Below are 20,499 nucleotides of genomic sequence, written 5' to 3'. Positions count from 1 at the left end.
TTACGCAAATATAAGCTTTACTGTAAACGCAAAGACAAAAAAAAATCGAAACAAAATTAGACATGAAAAATTGCCTCTGTTTTTGTTGAATGATTATTTTATTCATCGCTGTTACAGAGACTGCTTATTGTAAGAGATACCATATTACATCCAATTTCTTTTTTTAAGATTTGTTTTCATAAACGGTAAGATACATTAATTTTTAGTTTTTGCGTCACAAAAATATTCCGGATTGTTAATTTTTTTTAAATATTTTAAGGATTTTCTTTTTTGGTGTTTTAGAAAAGTATTATTCTTTTCGCGGCTACAAAATGAGAATAGTGCTCCTAAAAAGAAGTGCGGTCAGTTGCGTGATAACTCTAAAACACACAAAACTACGTCATTTTTGGATTCTCGAGCACTTGGTATGCGATTTGCAGTGAATTTCGCTATAACCTTAGGCAGCGGCGCACCGAAAAATGTTTCGTAAACGAAGGGGTGCCACGGCTTCAATGCCGCGGGTAGAGACGCGACGGGCGGTGGCCACGCAAGCCTTTTTAAGTGTGCTATCGTGCTGTAACGACGCCGGTTTCTTTTGCTGGATTTGAACCTGCTCGAGTACCGAAGCACTATAGACTGCTGTAGAAATTAATGTAAAAGAAAGCAAATCACTCAGTGGTTTAGTACCGTATACCATTTAGGCAAGTCACACGACCTCAACAACCACTACTATTTCATCTTCTCTTCATCCCTTTCCATGTAACTATGTGGCAAGAACGGATGCTGCAGGGAGACGAACCACCGTTAAAATGGCGGTGATGGTGATGATAATGTCTGGTTTCTTTTTACTGGAACAGGCGATTTTTTTCCCTTTTTACGTTACTGTACTTCAGCCGGCAATCTATAGGTTTGTTCCGGGTCTAAGGGAGTGTTTTCAGGGTCAATACAATCGACTTCATTGTCGCTTTGGGCAGAATCTACATCGCGATAGCCGTAGTCACTTAGTCCCCTCTTCGAAGTGGGCAACGATCTCGGGGGAGTTTCTGAACGCGTTATGTAATTCACAAAGCAGGATGCACACACAATAAAGATTGCCTCGAGATCACCTGGTAAAAATGTCCTACTTTTTTAATGTCCGGCGCAGAAGCCCAAATTAAGTGCGCTGTGCTGAACACTTTTGACTCCCAGCACGCGTGCCTCTCATGATAGAGACCTACGTAGGTTTTGTCCAGCCTTCATTAGCGCTTCAAAATTTAAATAGGTTAGCGGGTGCCTCAAATCAATGGCAAGTGACCCAGCATGTTTTTTTACAGCATTTACATGTTGGTTTCTGCGAGTTTGCTTGGGTGGTTCCTATGATGGTTCCGTGCTACCGAGAGCCGCCTCAGTCCTCAGTCACTACCGCTTGATTACTGCCACTTCGCTATGGCCTGCCGATTCCCGCGAGATTCGTAAAGAGAGCGATCCACCTTATCTTAGCTTATTGGTAAAGGCGTGGAACAGGGATCATGAGCAATGCTTTGGCTTGGCTTGGTCGCCAGCCAGTGTGGCCGCTGTTCAGCGCCACCAGGCTCACCACCATTCACTGCGGGCGCCTCGGCCACTTCGTTTCCATCGGCAAAAAGAACCACACAGCAGACTGTTCCCAGCGATGCGGGAAACAGAATCGAGCGACCGTGGTTTAGTAGGGCCCTTATCGGCATGTGTGTGTGAGTATGTTCGTAAGCGGAGTTGGGGAGTTATCCAAGGAGTGTTTAAATAGAACTCAGTGCGTCATGGTGAATGTGCCAACTGTCGCTGACAGCGGAAGAAAATGCCGTCGTCATCGTCTTCGTCCGTTGGCAAGGCACCACACAAGAAGGGGGATCTGTGGGTTTTCGGCTTTCAGCGCTCTTTCCCTCTGGCTGCGGCTGCAGCCAGAGTGTCAGTCGCTGTCGCTTGCTCTCTGCAACGCCGATTGCTGAGAAATAGCTGGCATGACGGCGTCTGTGTTGTGGAGCTCTCTTATTTGACGGGGATAATTTCACGAAGCGCTTAATATCGATGATGCGATCCTTTGTGAATCAGTCGTTTTGTGTTTCCCAACCGCCATCCTCCTGACGCTGTTTGATCGTTTATGTTTATATGACAAAAAAAAAAAAGTAAGGGCTACATGAAATTTAAGACTTTATTACATATACAGTTTATTCTGTGTCGAGTGCTGTTGCCACGTGACCGCTGGCCGACTACGTTGGTTGCTCACTTGCGCTACAGCGTTGATACGGACGCAATGACACGCTTCCCAGAAACACTCGTTGTTTTTCTTTCTATTGAAACGCGCTGGAATTATTATTTCAATTAATATTATCCGGTACAAAAACATTGTTTATTATTTGACTCTACCGCGTTACCCCTAGTCTTAGCCGTACACCATACCGCAATGCACTATTAGGGAGTCTTTGTAGACCACGTTTCCCACTCCGCTAAGCCCTACGCAACGAAGCAGCAGCTACTGCGCCTGCGCGCCGATAGCGTTGACTGTAGATGTCCGGGTATTGTAGCGGATTGTGGAGGGCGTTGCGGGTCGGCGAAAACGGTCTACGAAAACTCCCTATTAAAACCATACGCCCTTCGCACGCTAGGCGTGACAGAGCTACTGAACAAGATCTACTCTTCTCGCATAATTATGATGTCTCAAACTCTAAAAACATTCAGCGGAATATTATCCAGACAGCCTCATGTTATTCTCAAGGTGGAATTCTTATCGCTCGCTCTGATGTTCTTAATCCTGAAGTGACTGGCGTCGCGCGGATTACTGCACTTGACGCCGCTGTTGAGACGCAGCGCCGCCTTGCACGTGGGATCTGGCAAACCGAAGTAATTGGAAGTGGAAGCCTTCCGAGTGAGGAGGAACCTAATGTTGAACATAACAAAAACTTGACAAGCAATTTCAAACACCGAAAAAAACAAAACAACCTAATCACTGTTTAATGGCATCGTTGCACCGCTGGCTTCTTGTCTGGTGTTTAAAATTCTAATTAAGAATCCGGAAAAATTGCCGAAGAAAGGATTAGCGCTGTTTACAAAATCTCACAGCGTTCAATTTCTCGCTAGCGTAAACGCTGCTCTCTTTTTTCCTGCGAATTTTCTTGTTCTGTGCGATGATCGGGATTTCCGCGCTTCGGTTGTACGAAAATGAAGGCTCTCTTAAATAGTGAAGTATAGTTTGTTTTTATATATACTTCCGGGACGTAATTTTAGTAATGAAGAAAGACGAGGCAATTTACAAGAAGCACACACTTTCTCTTAAAACGAACAAAATAACGAGGACATTATCTTGGGTAGATGAATAATATAAATACAAGTTGAAGCAGAAAGGGTCCACAGGAGCGGCAAAGAGTGGTGCTTTTTAAATAAGGGTTCAGCGCATGCATAAGCACCCCTCACGCAGTGGAGAAAGTTCAGATAGCGAAAAGAAGTTGCGCCACGTCTCCTGCGCCAGGGGAAAAAAAAAAACTATGGTTCCCAGGTTAATCCAAGTCCGAAACGCCTATACCAACGCAAGGTAGACAGTCGTGGCATTTGACCACTCCACCGTACCAGTCCAAACAGAAGATAATTTTCTTTGCTGTTTTGTACGCAACAGTTTTCTATGAATATACAGGGGACTCAATCAAATGACGTCGTTATACGGTGGTAGTACATAGAATAATAGCCATGTATATTATACAAGGTGTCCCCACAAAACAAGTGACGATTTTGTTCTGTCTGTCGTCAAAATATGTTACGGACCGCTAAATGCTCAGCCTCCACCCAAAGTTAGCACTAGCGGACCGAACCAGTTTCGGTGCAAACAGGTGTCTTGTTAAAAAGGATATGAGATTTTTTTTTTATGAGAAAATGATTGTTGGCAGAGCCGTTAATGCACGAAGCTGGACTGCGCCAATTACCAAAAGTGGGTCCCATTTTGCCATTGAAATTTTCAGAAAATAAAAAAACTGCAGCAAACAGTCGAATGTAATAATGGTAAGGTTTGAAACTGTAGCACTTGATTCCGACTGACAGCGCTGGCTTCCGGCGAAGAATGAACGCTGAGTAATGCGGTGTTTATTTTTGCCGTAGAAAAAAATAATATGGGGGGGAGAGAGGGAGGGAGAGGGGGAAACGTAGTAGTGGGTTGTACATCGAAAGGTTCTTTCGACTGTGTCGGCGTTCTAAACATTGCGAAGCAACGATATCAACGGTCCGTTCTAAACCTCCACCGAGCGCCCTTTTACGACATAAGGTGCGGTTGGCCCACGTGCTTCTTTCCTCTCCAAATTCACGGCCTTTGTTGCCCCGGCCCGGTCGGGAACCGCTCCCCAAAAGAGTCTTCCCCAAAATCCGAGACCGCTCCCCAAAAAGGGTTGACGCTAGAGCGAGAGAGCCGCCGGCGGCAACAACTTTGTATCAGAGAAAAGCGAGGACCGCCTACGCGCGAAAAAAAAAAAAAAAAAATGAACAGGAAAAGGTGGGGGCATATCCCGGACGGCTGTCTCATAAATATTCACTCCGCTTCCACTGGCGCGTTCCTTGGTCGGCGTTTTATAAGCGCGGTGCCCCCGCAGCACGCGGCCACGTCGACGTCCCTGAGGCCAGGCTTCCTGGGCAGCTGGTTCGCAATAAAGTGCCGAGTTTGCGTTAATTGGGCAGTCTCGTTAGTGGGCCCCTTCCTGCCTCCCTCGACCCTCCGGGCGAGAAAGAAATTTTGACGGGAATCTCGGGTGGGAGGAAAGCCCGAGAAGAGGGGAGGGAAAAAGGGAAGCACGACACGGTGTTTTATTTTTTCTTTCCATGATCGGGTCTAAGAGGAGGCCCAGGTGAGGAAAAGAAGGAAAAGAAAAGGTCTACGCAGAGCGTTATCGAAGCGAAATAAAAGAGGAAAGAAAAGTGGAGGAAGAGATGAAACAGCAAATGATTGTAGAACCAAAAACTAGAAGGCAATCTCTACGAACACTAAAATAAAATAAAGAGAAAAGAGTAAAAAAAAGTAAAATGCCAGAAGTGATAACCTCTCTACTGGCGTTAACTTGCCAAATAGCGAGCTCTTTGCGGTTAATTTAACCTCAACCTTTCTGGGTTCCAATGAAGAATAATAAAGATCAGTGTAGTATATTGTGTTCTAAAAAGCATTCGAAGCCATTCCCAAAGGATAAGTGTTTTTCAACGCTAGACATGATTTCTCTTTTTCTGGGACCAGAATTAAGAAAGTAAGAAACCTGCAAGTATATTTCTTTTTTAGCTCCGCATAACTTGGGGGCTGTGAGTAACACTAGAAAAGAGGCGAAGTGCGTTAATTAAGTAGAAAACTAAGCTAGCTAAGAGTTGTCCATGTTGATAAAAAGAGAAGGACGAAACAAGAAGATACACGACAAAGCAAGCTCCTAAAGACATATGCCCAATTCGTCGCAGAGTGAACGCGACAACATGTAACATGTGTTGTAAGAAACACGCCAATGCGATGGTCACAGGTGCTATAAGAATACCGTATTACACACCACACTCTTTTGAGGCCACACATACGTTGGCCGGACGGGACGTTGCCTGAACAACGAGCTCTGATAAGTATTCGAAAGGAGCCACTGCGGGAGGACACCTGCCGATTCACTGTATAGAGTGCCTGTGCGAACCGTAATTTATTTCTCCCACTATCTAAGTACGACACAAGGACAAGGTGACATGCGAAGGGCTTGAGGCATTTCACATTCCTAGAGGGGAAAGAGAACTGCATAAGTGTGGCGTCAGTGGTGTTGTGTAGGAACGAGCTGCAGTTCCTGAAAATTACAATAAAGTCCAGCGCGTGCCCTAGTAAGCAGTTATTATGGGTGGAAGTGGCACGTGTGAAAAAGTTCTTTGCGTGTATTATTTCTCCTTTTTTTAAAGTAAAAAAAAAAATAGTTTCGAGTAGGCGTTTGTCTTTTAGTGTAGGTTCCTTTTTCGTCCTTCTCTTCTGCGGGCATAATGAGAGCATAATGCCGTTAGAGAATTGATTCCTTGCCTCATTATAGTCGACGCGCGACTAAAGTCTCTGGAGCCTGAAAAAAAGCGCCTTTCCCTTTCATGCTTGCTTGCCTGACACAAGCAAATACAAACGTGAAAGCGACTTAACCTCGCAAGGTGATTGACTGACTGATCTTAATTGCCATGTCAATCGCCATTTTGGTCCATTCAAATCTTCGAAGCTTCCAAAGGGTTTTTATGGAGCATCGCTATGGCGCACAGTTATGAACGCGTTCCTCGCAGGTATAAGCGTCTTTGCCACCACTGCGTGAAATAACTTATAAATCGTGCTTATCTCCGTAGATCTCTCAAAAGAGTACTGTTGTTCTGGCGTATTTGAAGACGGGTAAAATATTTGTTAATGCCGCCAGAAACCCTCGCTGCGTGTGGTGGCGGTTCAAAATGCGCGCTTCTTTTGCTGGCCTATAAATAAAAAAAAAATTATGGTTGTTAAAAAAAAAAGTAAAGCAACCTGTCAATAGGAATTGAAATCGGCTTGGGGCTTGGGAAAGGGGTCATTGTATGAATTGAAATGGCGACCGTCCGGGGTGCTTTGCGCCACATTCCCAGGACCCAGTAACTTTAACCGTGAGGTGAAATTTATATTTCACCTCACGGTTCCAGGAATGGAAAAATTGTAAACGGTCTTGAATCGAAACTAGCCCACTAAATAGTGCCCCTGACATCGTTCCCTCCGCTCTGCACTTACGTCGCACTGCTGACGCCACTGGGGGACAAGATGGTTCCGGAGCCAGCGCAGATCTGATCGACGGCATGGGAGCGCTCCGCCGACCCCGTCTCGGTTCGAAGCAGTCCACGAGGTTGACATTTATCGGTCCGAAATGCCCACTATAACTATTTTAATCAAGATCCGTTGATTCTTGATAAATGTGTTTACTTGGCTACATACACACGAGGTGAAAGGAAGGGTTTAGTCTGTTATTAACCCGCCTGAAGCCTGGCACGAGGAGAAGAACCGAGCACTGGATTCGCTTGGTTGCCTTCTAATCTGGGTACACAGTACAAACTTAGGCCCAAAGCCAATAACAAAACGCTTTAACGCAAGTTTCCGTGCTAAGAATTGGTCTCATTAAAGCAACAAGCATCTGAGTGTTGCTCTAAGAAGTGCAATTTTCCTTATTAAGAATTGGTCTCAGTAAAGCAACAAGCATCTAAGTGTTGCTCTAAGAAGTGCCTTGTTTGGAATACTGCTAGCGAGGGGGATATTCTACTCCGCGCGCCGGTGGTTATGGCTCCAACAATAATGCTGGTAATTTTTTAGAGGAATTGGGTTTTATCTCATAAAGCCTCGGATATTAAAAAAAATAAATATTATTCGGCAATCCATTCATGAAGTGCAGCGATTTTCTAGTAATGATACATGACCCATATCAGTAAGAGCTCCACGGTTATAAAAGGAGACGCCTTACTTGAGTAGCAAATGATACAAAAGTACGCAAAACGTATAAAGACACCTTTCGGTTATGAAGATATTTTGTTCTGAAAATAAAATATTAAGTGAAAATTTTTCACTTTCGTCACAGATTCTACTCGAAGGTTACCGAACCTAGGAGCGGAGACAACCAGAAACTATTTTTTTTTTCATTTCCGGTGCTTTTATTTTTTTTTTGAGAGAGGACTTTTTTAGGTAGCAGCCGACGGTTTCATCGTCTTGTTCTTTCTGTGCTTGAAATGATGTATTCCTAACCTCCATCAGAAATCACATGGAAGAAGGCGATGGTACGAAACGACAATGAGCTGAGAATAAAGGTTTTTTTTTTTCGACAAACTAATGCCAGTAACAAAGAAAAAACCAAACGGCGAGAAAGCCGGACCGAACGTCGACGGCAGCAGCGAGCAACGCTGCGTCGACGTGACAGCTGGCTGGTGCGTGAGTGAATGACTGCAAAACAGCGCTCAGCTCCTTATCCACTACACTCGGTTTATCGAATAATTCGACATATAAGGTTCGTGTGTGAGCTAGGCCGAGGCTAACTAGGCAAGGACATTCTGACACTTCTTATATTTTACTCTCCAAGTAAGAATAAAGACGAATCTCCTAGATGTACGGAGAAGCGTGTTTTCTCGGTTATGCACTCGGAAATATCAAGGCGGTTGAAAATCAACTTTTCTTGCAGTGTTATACGTAACTTCAGCAGGGTACACCGGTCACTGTGGTACGCCTACTAATCTCGGTCCTTCGACGGTATACATCACTTAGAATTTGTTACAAGAAAGCACGCTCCTAGATCTTCATTGCTGGTAGAAACATATGGAAATTTTAAGCGACAAAATTCAGGAACTATACACATCATATACTGCGCGACATGAGGCACTCTGACAACTCTTCAATTTCGTGAACCACGCGGTTTATGTCCGATGTGAGAGTTAAAACTATACCCAAGGCCCCTCGTGCCATATGTGTCTCGTAAATATTTCTGGCAAAGTTTCCTAACAGTGGGTGAGCATTCTGGCGGTATCATAATCTTTTTGACTGTCTTGTTCACAGATGAATGCAACATATATTTTCATCTCACACTGAGGCAGTGTTGTGCCCGTTACCGAGAAAAAGTAACGAAATAGCGTTACTCGTTAGCTTGGTAAAAAGTAACCCGTTATCGAGCTACGTTACACTTTTACAAACGTAACGATACACCGTTACCGTTACTTTTCAAAAATAACGAACGTTACTTTTACGTTACTTTTCTGTATCGAGTACACATGTTTAGCAGATATGTATGATAAACCTCCTTAACAAGCTTGGATAAAGATAAAAATTTACAGAGTGGTTTCATAGTGTTTTGATGCGCGAAGCAGCTTAATTTTCGGCATGCAGATTAGGCATTGAAACTGTAAATTACCTGATTCTGTCTCCTTTAGGTGATACATTTCCTTCAAACCTGCTGGCCATGGCGACGGTCTTTCGTTGTTCATGCCCATATCCCGCGCAGAATCAGTCGGAGTTGTTAGTCAATCGGCTTTTATGAACTACAGCATGCGAACGGGGACTGCTGGAACACAACCAGCCAACCAAAACCCGTCATCTGTACGCCGGTTTTAGTAACAGTCCGGTCCATACTATTACCAGAGACTGATTTACTTCACTATCTGGAACAGGACACCGGTTACCAGCACACTGGTTATAATCACTCGCTGCCTCTTATCAGCAGTAGCTCTTAGTTTTTCTGTGAAAAAAAAATGTTTCGTGTTTGTAAGTTTTCTTTCCAGGTTTATTTTTTTTTATCATGACTTTAGGGAATTAAAGACTAATCAAGCGAAAGATTCTTCTCTGTAGAAAAGTGAGTCAGGAACTTTCAGGCAGCGAGGGGGAGAGCGAGGGTAAAAATATTCCACGAAGGATTTTTTTTTTTTTTTTTTTTTTAACTAGAGAAATGAGCAAATCGCTTCGGCACTAGTAGTCCACTGTTGTAAACGGATGTCTCTTCACGGCTCCCCGCCCCCCCCCCCCCCCCCCCCCCGCTGTCCACTTCTGCTGCACAAAGCAGGGGGGGGGAGAGGAGGGAGGGGAGGAGGCTGTAACGCAGTCGTTCGTTCAAGCCTTGTAAGTGGTGACACTATGAAAAAAAAAAAAAAGGAAAAAGGAGGATGAACCGAATTAGCTGGTAGCCGAAGGTTTTTTTCGCCTTCGAGAAGTGAGTTTTTTTTTTTTTTTTTTTTTAAACTTTTTTGTGACAGATGCTGGTTCCGTGCAGCGATAAGCTGGTGCAGGATTTTGAGATAAGGTCGTGCAGGATTTCACCAGTTTTGGTCAAAAGTAACGAGTAACGAAATTTGACAGCCGATACCGTAAAAAAAGTAACGGAAATACTTTACTCGTTAGTCATTCAGAATACTAACGAGTACCTTACTGCGTTAGCGAAAAATGCAGCGCGTTACCAGTAAGGTCGTTACTAGTAACGCGTTACCTCCAACACTGCACTGAGGATTGGGAGCTCTTATCGGACTCGTCCATATGCACCCTTATCGCCTCAAAAACACAAAACTGGACCTCTCATTTGGATTTAGAAAACGTTTGTTTTTCTATACTCTTTAATCTAATATCAATGTGCAATAAATTTTCAATAATAAAATAATTGTTAGGTGTATAAAGGCAGTGTTTCAAAAAGAAACCATACGTGGAAAGTCAAAACCACAAAACCAATAACATATAACAATATTAAGGCACGTACAGTGTTCTATGGCCGCTCTAAAAAACATCCAAGGTGGAAAGCCCGACCCAGGTTTCATCTGTCTATTCATTGGATTCTGCCACAAGGAACCGATTATTGACTTTAAACACTGCGCGAGGCATATTTGAATGGACGCTTCGTTCGTGCAGCAACTAGCAGAACACCGCAAGGCACGGCTGTGCATTGAACAGTTAAACTCCTAAATATCTCAAACACTAAGCACTCTTATACGCAGACCCACTGACAATACGTTTATGATAATTATATCACCTATTTCTGTTTTTCTGATGCGTGGTTTACGCTTGACAATCTTGCACTTTGTTCTATCTAAAGGCTCTCTCACATGCAATACATCTGCAGAAATAAATGAATGTGACAAAACGCAGGCCATTTGTGATTCACTCGCCACGGCAGAGCGCAAGGAGAATACCCCCTCGTCAGCCACCAGCCAATCGGTCTTGAGCGCCTGGATGAACTTGTGGTAGATACATTCAGGTTCCTAAAAACACCCGAATCAACCTTCCTAATCAAACTGCCTTAGTCGTGAATATTATTTCTTAAACAATCTAAGATTTAAAGTTAATATTTTAACATTCTTGACACCGAGCTATCTCGTCAGGTGCGCAGTAAACTAAACGACCCCAAGCTGCGGGAGTTACGAGTCAATTAAGTGTATCTTTTCCTCGACAAATCCGGCCGTGCGAACAAGTCTTAAGGCTGAAACACATAATCTAACAAGTCAGCGAAATATCAAAAAGATTATTTCACGCTAATTAATATAAATATATAGATATATATATATCGAAGATTTCTACTGCAGATAAATATCAGATATAACATTCTCCAAAGCATATTTTTGATTTCTGTACAATAAATATCCACTCACAATTTTTTTTAATGGAGTTAAAGTATGTTGCCGCGTTTTATGTATATTTGTTTATACCTCGGTAGTAATTCAGTTACAGTAATTGAATTAGTATAGTTTAGTTACACGTGAGTAATTTGTCATTGAAATTGCTTTCTTCTCAACAAAAGCAATCCAAGTTGTAACTTAAAAAATACCTTATTTATTGTGAATTTTAATTATAGCTACAAGTATTTCTTATGACCTTGTCAACTTCAAAATTAGTTTCCTAAGACAAGAATATGTGATCGTAGATTGAGTCTCTGCCTCATGTCTCTTTCTCTAAATAGTGGTGCTTTCAAAGCGCCGAGAGTGCGTCAGGGCGCCGACGGGGGATGCACATCTTAAGAGTTGCCAAAGCCACAGCAAAGAAGGGCCCAGAGGATGCCCCGCACAGAACGAAAGTGCCTTGCATTGTTAGGGGCAGCGAAAATTTTAAGATGATGAAATTTGGATGTGTTAATTTAATATCTAATCGCGAATTATATCTGCAATTTCCAAAATAATTGAGAATTAAGATTATAATAGATTCCTTCAGTGCATACTAACACAATTAATCCCGTATGCTACACCGCCGTAATACGAGTCAACGCGACGTTTGTGTTGTTGCGAAATAATAAAGCAACTGACATAAGTCATACTCATGTCATTACTGAACTGAGTGAAACAGTGGCACAAAATGGGGTTAATGCAAAACGCCCATAGTCTACTGCATCATAAACAAACAGATGATGAACTGAGAAATCAATTTTGGTGCGAACGAATGGTACCACACCAACACCGTCGAGGTCGGAGGTTGTCAAAGTCAAGTAAGTGCGAAGTAGTTGCTTTACTTTCTGAAAGTATAAATAATTGTCTTTAAACATTTCGTTGCGTTAGTAACTCTAATTATAATTTAACTACTTTTAGAAGGCACTAGGTCGAATTGTAAAAAATCAAAATCCTGAACTAGTTAACCCGAGTAAATTTGCGTTCAGAATCTTTAACAGCTTAAAATACAACCCTCCTATGGTGTTATGGTAACTCTCGGAAACCAAGCCCAAAAAAGTGAAATTGCGCGAACATGAATAGAGATAAAGCACGAAGTTCTTTACGTCCAACTGATAAAGCTAAACCAGAAAATGCGCATCATCTAATCATTCGGCCTTACATATGAATCGACCCCCTCATCAATATCGGCTCCTGAAGCGGTCTGCGAGAATGCGCCGTCCCATACTTTTTTTACCCTCGTGTTTAATAACTCTTTTTAATTTTTCTCTTCGCTCCATTATCACTACTCATCTTCTGCAGAAAACTACAATGGCTTTTTTTTTATATAGTCGCTTTTAGCACGCCTCGTAGTTAAGGTTTCGTTTCATGGAAGCATGAACGGGTGAAAGAGAAAGGGGACGTTTCACCGATGAAGCCTGCGGAACCTAGACGGTTCTGCGGTTTTTCGACGTGGAGGAGGAGGGGTTGCGGTACCGGGATCATCAATTATCCCCGACGAAACTTCCGCTAGCTGAAAATTATCAGCACCGCAGGTTTTTCCTGGAATTGAACGCTTACGTAATGGGAGGCGACGCCTTTGAGGTGCTTTCTTCTTTTGTTGTTAGTGTTGCTTTTTATGCGCGTGTGTTTTTATGGAAGAGTTTATCTGTATTCGCGGTATGATAACGTATGAAATAGGTAAGCGCGCTGTCGATGTCGATTCGATCACTCAGTTTGAAGCACCTGTCGCACCATGAAGTCAGCGTGAGGAGATTTTTGTGTGAATTAGCGCGAACACACACAAACACACCGATCGCGGAGATCAATACCCCGATAATAAAGTAAACCGCATACCTAGAAATAAATATTACATTGTCGTGTGTTTTAAGTTTAGGTTCGGCATCGAGGTTGGAGGAACGGTGGACGATGTTGGCCGTCTGTATTTAAGCATGGATCAACCCCCCCCCCGCAGTACATTGCTTGCGCATATCAGGTTTAGTTCGTCAAGCCTTTTTATGGGTTTAGTCAATTTCATTTCACGCCAGAGTCCTTGAAGCACGGTCGCAATCCATATGAAGGTGAACGCGTGACAGACAACGGCTCCGTAGTGACAGCGTCATGTAACATCGGCTGCGGCCGATTTCGCGCCTTACCTCTCCCACCTTGCCAAGATTGTTCCTCGAAACAGATACGCACCAGCTGCCGTAGCTTCATGGCGTTGCCAGGCGGCGATCATGTGCTCGCCTGTGCGGGTTACATCGCTACTGTGCGGGTTACACTGAATATACGAACTATACAGTAACCTGACTTTGACTCTGTTCAGGGCGGAAGCACACGCTCGCACATATTCATGAAACTTGATCACAAGCGTAACCGGTCTCGATTGTTATAAAAACATACTTAGTTTGGGGTATAATTACTCGCTACTAGGTTAATTGCATATCGCTTTAAAAGTTACAACCACTTTCTCTTGATTATCTTAGTTTCCCTAAGGGGAATAAGGGAGTATGATCGCTGAGCACCTTTCACACGTGGTGCGAAGGTGCTGCTACATACTGAAGAGGTTTGATCAGTTTCCTGCTAAGTTTGACGAAGAGATGGCGCTGTACTGTCTGAAATTCATAGAACCCATTTCGTATACATAAAAAAATTCAAGCGAGTGTATCCTAACGCAACCTAACCAGCCTAACCTTGCCAAACCAAGCATAACCTATACACTAGAAAAGAGGTTATATTTGGACACCTTTTGTCAGATATAATACACTACAAAACTTCAATTGGACGTACAGCGCACTGACTTTGAACCGACGGTATCAACTTTCAGGAATGGCTTGACAGCCGAGTTTGACTTAAAATAGCTAATGTAAGTGTGACTGACTGCAAAAAAATGTGATCGGAGGTTTCTTGGCCCTACTGCAAATCCTCTGTTTTTCCCTAGCCTTTGACACGTACTGTAGTTGTTTAATATGTTATAACGCACCGGTCATCAAGCCTCTCGTAAAAGTTGGGGCCGTCAGTTCCACGTCAGTGTGCTGTTCGTCGAACTGAACTTTTCAGGTGCCTTAAATGGGACAAGGAGTGTGAAGTCTACAGACTTTTATTAGAGTGTAGCCTAGCCTAACCAAACTCCACCTTTTCAGCGGATACTTAGCTGGCCTGGTTTTACGCTGTTTAAATATGAACAACCAATTTGACGAATTGTCATTCGCTTCTCCACCTTATCCATATTTGGGTGACACTTAAATTAGAATAATGTAAATACGTAATGGCAATTACTTTTTTAAGTACCTTATTTTTGTACTTAATTACTTTTCACTAAAGCTAAACTTTAACTATGATTTAATCTGCTTTGAACCTCAGATTTCGATCATTTTACACTACAATTACAACCACGTTCTTGAAGTTGGGATCAAACCGTATTTCGAAATATCTGTGGTATTCCAGTGCCTTCCGGTGGTCACGCAAGGGGTGGAAAGCTTTTTCCGGTTTGAATAATTTTTTAATTCGCTTGAAGGGAAATACTTGGGGAACTTTCGTGGACTCTGCTATGCGATCGATCTTTTGCCATGACAGGCGTGCACGCCGGCTGCGAGGATATTCTTGTATTTTGATGTTCACTGCGCATCTTTCTTGTTTTTTCTGTATATTTCCCACAAGTAAACACTCAGTCAAAATTGGTCCCTCGCTGACATGCACAAAGATTCGAAGTCCAGCAACACCATTCAATGTCCTGCCGCACTTCAGCACACATTTTACGGTGATACCGTGGCCTACAGATAAGGCTATGGCAATGTGATCTCGACGCATATCATACCACTTCATTTTTATTATAGCACTCTGTCGCTTTTTTCTGCAAGTATGTACGGCCTCCACCTCCACCAATTGGAGAAGGGATTTTATTAGCCCATAGTGATCATCCAACAAACACGCATGAGTTCGTAGCGAAATGTGATATCCACCAATTGGGAAAATTTAGGCACATTGAACGATAAATAGTACAAATTGTATTTGTGTTGTCCGTCTCGTTTTTTCTCCGCTTCGGGGTTACCGCGTCACTATTTCTTTAGCCTCATAACCAGCTTCATTTTTACATCCCCGTATTTTTTATTGCACAGACCACATATCATCTTCGATCATAATTGTATTGATTGTATTTTTCGCCGTAACTTTTTTTGTTCAAATTTGTGTACATTTTTGAGCGGGCAGTCTAAGAAATCCAGCCGAGGACACCACGAACCAACAACAAGAAATGAAAAACATCTACCAATCCCAAGCAGAGGAGTGAGGATAGGAAACCTTCGACGCTAAACCGAAATATGTCAACTCCGTAATTGTATTGCGACACTGGTACCATCTCGGCCGGGATTTTAAAACTTCGTTTTTAGCGATCGGTACAAAGTGCTCCTTCCAAAACTACTTAATTTTTTTTTTTTTTTTAGTGCGATAGCATTTTTTTTTAAATTTCTGTTTGCTCTTTGCGCATGCTTTTTTTCAACCCGTCCCAAATAACAGCACCGTATCGCCCAATTGTTTATGTCTCCTCGTGGGAACCGCGTGTTCCGCCCGGATCCGCCTTCCAGGTGTATGAACCTGCGTATCGCGGCAGCTCTGAAGTTCGAATAACGATCCAGGGGGGGGGGGGAGGGGGGGGATTGAGCCAGCTTCGCTGACGTTACCGAGAGCAAAGCGCATAAGCGTACTAGTCAATAAAGACATCTTTCACAGGTCTACTTTTTTATTTTTGTGCTTGTTTTCTCCGCGGGGATGTCGAGGCAGGTATCGCATGGACGAGGCCGTAGCCACAAAAGCATCAATCTACGAAATGGGTTTGACAAGGCGCAGTCTTCGGGTAACGAAGGAAGCCAGAACCTACGGAAGGCCAACGTTGGGAATAGATTAAACATGAGTGCAGCGTCAGCGCTCGGCTGAGGTCCAATCGGTGAGAAAACAAGTTCTATAGCTGAACGAAAATGCAAACCTCGTGTGTGTCTAAGCTGCGTCCATCATTGGCCTCGTCAAAGGCGCAATCAAAAACACGCCTCAAACAGCGTCTGAGACGTGTTTGTATGACTATAGCCAGTCATGGGCACGTTACCAGTAAAAAGTAACAGTGTTACAGTTACAGTTACCTAGGGGGAAAAAGTAACTCTGTTACAGTTACAGTTATCGGATTAAAAAAGTAACGTGTTACAGTTACAGTTACCGCAGAAAGAGTAACGCCGTTACTTTCTCGTTACAGTACAAAAATTGGACACAAGAAACCATAAACCAAAAAAAATATTTTATTTGTTACACTGTAGTGAGAAGAAAGATGAACTGCTGAGAAATTAGAAAACATTAAAACCGAAGGGTGCTTCTTTTTTGTGTCATTCGTCGTTTCAGAATTTTAACGATTATAACTTATTTGCAATATTTGTTATAACTTAATATCAACTGTTTTTCAAAATTGTCATCGGAGAGCTTCCCTCTCTTGATGGCGAACACATCGCGTCCTTTGCTGAACAGGCGTTCAGCCGGCGCGCTTGACGGAATCCCCGTGTTGAGCCTGATGAAGATCCTCTTTATCATGGGGAACCTTGAGAGCCCGGTCAGATCGGTCGCGGGGTCGCTCACCCACTGTTGCACCTCCGTTGATGATGGTAATGCTTGAGGCAAGTGGAAAAAAAAATCGTCTTCGTCGCCATCCTCTTTGCCTGTTGTGTCCTCACTGCAGTGCTCCTCCAGCGCACGACATTCTTCCTCGAGCAGCCGTACAGTTGCAGCTTTCCGCTCGTTTTCCATGATCCAGGATAGCTTGAACTTGGGGTGTACCGCCGCTGCAAGGGCCAAGTCCTTGTCTTCAAGAAGGCGCCTCTGTCTCAAACGCCAACTGTGGAAGATCAGTCCGCACACGCGCCTCAAAACAGCAATTTCTCTCTCTTAAAAACACGTGTTTTCCGGGTAATCGCTTCAGCTGGAGCACTGCAGAGAATCCACAACAAAACGTCTATTGGAGTATTTCTTGGGGCTGTCAGCGGGAAAGGCAATTTACTCGAGCGGTTCCGAAGAGAAAGAATAAGTTAAACAAGCGCCGACTTTCCGCCTAATATGGGGACGGCTTCCTTGGAAACTCATAGCGAAGAGGGAGCGGCGACCGGCTGGGTGTAAAAGCGACGTACAGCGCGGACATATCTGACAAAGAGGAAGGGAGAGGGGGAAGGGCAGACACAGCCCAGACGGAATACTCGGAGACATGTCGCATGACCACCGACACCCGCAGACGGTCCCCACAGAAGAAGATTGAGCCAAAGTCGGTGAAACACACATTGTTTGCCTCCCCTACCACCGCAGGCGCCGCTTCCTTAATCTCCCGGTTTCGTGCTCGCTCGTCCGTCTCGTCTATGGTCCGTCGTGGGCAAAACGAGGCAATTTTTTTTGTTTGTTCAATTTCTTTTTTTTTTGTCAGCCAGGAATTTTAATTTTATAGTAAAAAGTAACTGTAACGGCCTAAACAGTTACAGTTACCCAATAAAAAAGTAACAGTGTTACAGTTACAAGTTACCAGTATTAAAGAGTAACGCGTTACAGTTAAAAGTTACCGAAAAAAGTAACTAGTTACCGGTAACGCGTTACTAGTAACTAGTTACTGCCCAAGACTGACTATAGCCTCCTATATACTGACAGAGCCTGGCAGATTGCCACGAGATATGGCCGCCAAAACGGAAAAGATGGATCAGCACACAACGGATGAGAGGAGAGCCACGTGACTGGCGCCCCGTTGTGGCCAGTCGCCTAAACACTTATCCCGAGAGAACAAGTGTGTTTCGTGTCCTCGCCGTTGCAAAAGCTGTGCGCTGACGTCCAGGTTCCCCGAGAAAAGGCTCTCTGATGCCCTGTGCTACCAGATCGTCGCGCTTCAAATCTGCGACCGTGCACTCTATGGCTTCGTCGTCGAACTGCCAGGCTTTGCGAATACAGAGGAGGCTATGGTATGACGGTCACTTTGGCCACCCAAAACGTTCTTGTGTACGTGTTCGAAATTGATCAAAAAAGAAGTGATGTTGAAGAACGGTATATAAAATTTAGTGTTCACCGAGCGCTCGTTAAAAACTTGTTTAAGCGTGATAAACGCGTTTATGAAAGAGGAGTACATAGGAAGCAGCCTCTGCCGCGAACCCGATAAATTTTGCCTATTCGTAAGGCAACGTAGAGAAGAGTCAACTAGGAACATATTTTTACGTACTTACACGGGTTATGGAACTTGTCCCGAAAAGGTAGCCAATATATTTTGAAACTATTTTAGCGATTATTATTCATCGGTCCTTCCCCAGAACGCGAATTCTGACGCTAGCAATGTTTCTAATCACACTTTCTCATTACAACTAAGTCAATACTGGTGAAATCTTAGAGGAAATGAAAAAATTAAAACCAAAACGATCCGTTGGAGCAGATCTCATACCTAGTTTTATTGTTAAGAGGTATGCTGATACTGTTGTCCCTTTACTAAAATATGCATTCAATATTTCAATTAAAAAAGTGTTTTTCCAAGTCTATGGAAAAAATATGTCGTACCAGTACACAAAGCTGGTGACGTGTCTAACGTAGAGAACTAGCGCCATGTATCGTTACTATGTACTTTCTCAAAAGTTTTTGAAATATTGATATACACCCGTGTTTATTTTTACTTCGTTTGGAAACCGAGCACCGTTCAACATGTAAGTATTTGTAAGAGGTCGTTCGGTTGAGGCTGAGTAGTGAACCTTTGTTTACTACTCAATGTATACACTGTGCAGTTTGTTGTTGCGCGAGGGCAGGTCGATCTTATTTAGTTAGATTTATCGAAGGCTTTTCATACGGTGAACCACAAATTGCTTTAGCAAAATAATTTGATGGCCTAGTTGGTTGAACATTGTGCACACAAAAGGCGCTCTGTCCTGTCTTCTCTTTCTTTCCTGTGTTCGTCCCCAGTCGCGCTAATTGTGTGCACAAATTGCTTCTAAATAAACTTTCCTTATATGGTGTGTCGTCACTACTTTTATTGTGGTTCAGTAGTTATCTGAATGATCGTCAGAATAACGTACGTGTCTTGAAGAGCTTATCAGACATTTTAGTACCAACTTCGGGTGTGCTTCAATGGTCAAACCTAGGGCCGCTTTTTTTTCTTGTATTTATTAGTGATAGTAAATACTGTGTAAGAAATACGCAGTTGCTCTTATTTCCAGCCGATATCAAGCTTTATATAAGAATTCAGTCGACGAATAATTGTGTTCTTTTGCAAGAGACGTGGCCCGCATCTCAGTGTGCTGTTCTGATAACGTATTAGTGGTCATTCCCGAAAAAACAAAACCTGTGACGATGTGTAGAAAACGTAAAGTAATTTCCATCTATCCAACGCGGTCAAACAATTCGTGACTTAGGTGTTCATTTTTACAGCTACCTTAATTTTTTATACCCCGTTACCCAAATCGTTACCTTTTCTTCTCGAATGCTAGGAATCATATCACGCCTGACGCGTGATTTGTTTTAATCCTCTGCGCCCTTCGCTTGTTTTGTTCTTTGGTTTGTGTTACGCTCGAGTTTTGTAGTGCTGTATGAAATCCGCTGACGGTGACTGATGCACAAAGAATCGAAAACGTTTAGACACGATTTCTTCGCATCGTGTATGACAGATATTTTCAGAGATGTTTGTTTAACTATGAATACATCCTTAAAGAGCTTTTCTTACGCGCCTGGTCGAAAAGAAGGGCTGCTGGTGATCTTCCATTTTTAGATAAAGTGATTCATGGAGGTGTAGATATTAATTTGTCGTCATCATGACACTTCCATGTGCCCGCTCGTTTTTTCTAGATGTTCACGCATATTTTACCCATCTATTGAAGCAAAATTTTCACCAATAATAAGAATTCAGAAATGTTTGAATCACCTGTCTCGTCATATTGACGTATTTTCAGAGTTCTCTGTTGTTAAAAGGGAGCTTGAGTTGCAGCTTTTAGGCTCTGTGGCACTCTCGTCGAATGTGGTTATCAACCTGGACTGTGTTTTTGATTTTGATTTATGTGCCACCATATTCTCACCGGCTGGTTGTTTTGGGGAATCAGAGATATAAAGCATTATTACTATTATTAGTATCATTATCATCATTATCATCACTATCATCACCACCATCATCATCATCATCATCATAATCACCATAGTTATGTTTGAAGCAAACTTGCTTCCAACATGATTAAGGCCAGTCCGCACATAACTTTGTCATCGTCGACATCATATATGGCTCATGTATGAGCCATATATTAAGCTTAAACTGATGTGTAAAATGCTGTTCTAGGTCTTCGCTATCTAGGAGGTACGTACATAGGCGAAACACTTCTCCAACTTGGCCGAGCATCGAGTACTAGGTCACCGATGCATTGCGGCTGATTCGGGGCTGCGATCGTCTCAACCAGCGGCTCCTCTCGG

General features: G+C 43.1%; 1 protein-coding gene across 1 annotated transcript in view; it reads left to right on the top strand.

Annotated features, from left to right (window-relative positions):
* LOC120836324 (synaptogenesis protein syg-2) overlaps positions 1 to 20,499 on the top strand; it is a 42,149-nt gene that overhangs the window by 9,673 nt on the left and 11,977 nt on the right. The window lies entirely within an intron of this gene.

This window comes from Ixodes scapularis, unplaced genomic scaffold (assembly GCF_016920785.2).
Source record: "Ixodes scapularis isolate PalLabHiFi unplaced genomic scaffold, ASM1692078v2 PGA_scaffold5__190_contigs__length_132052651, whole genome shotgun sequence".
NCBI classification, from domain to species: domain Eukaryota; kingdom Metazoa; phylum Arthropoda; class Arachnida; order Ixodida; family Ixodidae; genus Ixodes; species Ixodes scapularis.
Note: the sequence above shows the minus strand (reverse complement) of the source record. Positions and strands in the feature narration are given on the sequence as shown.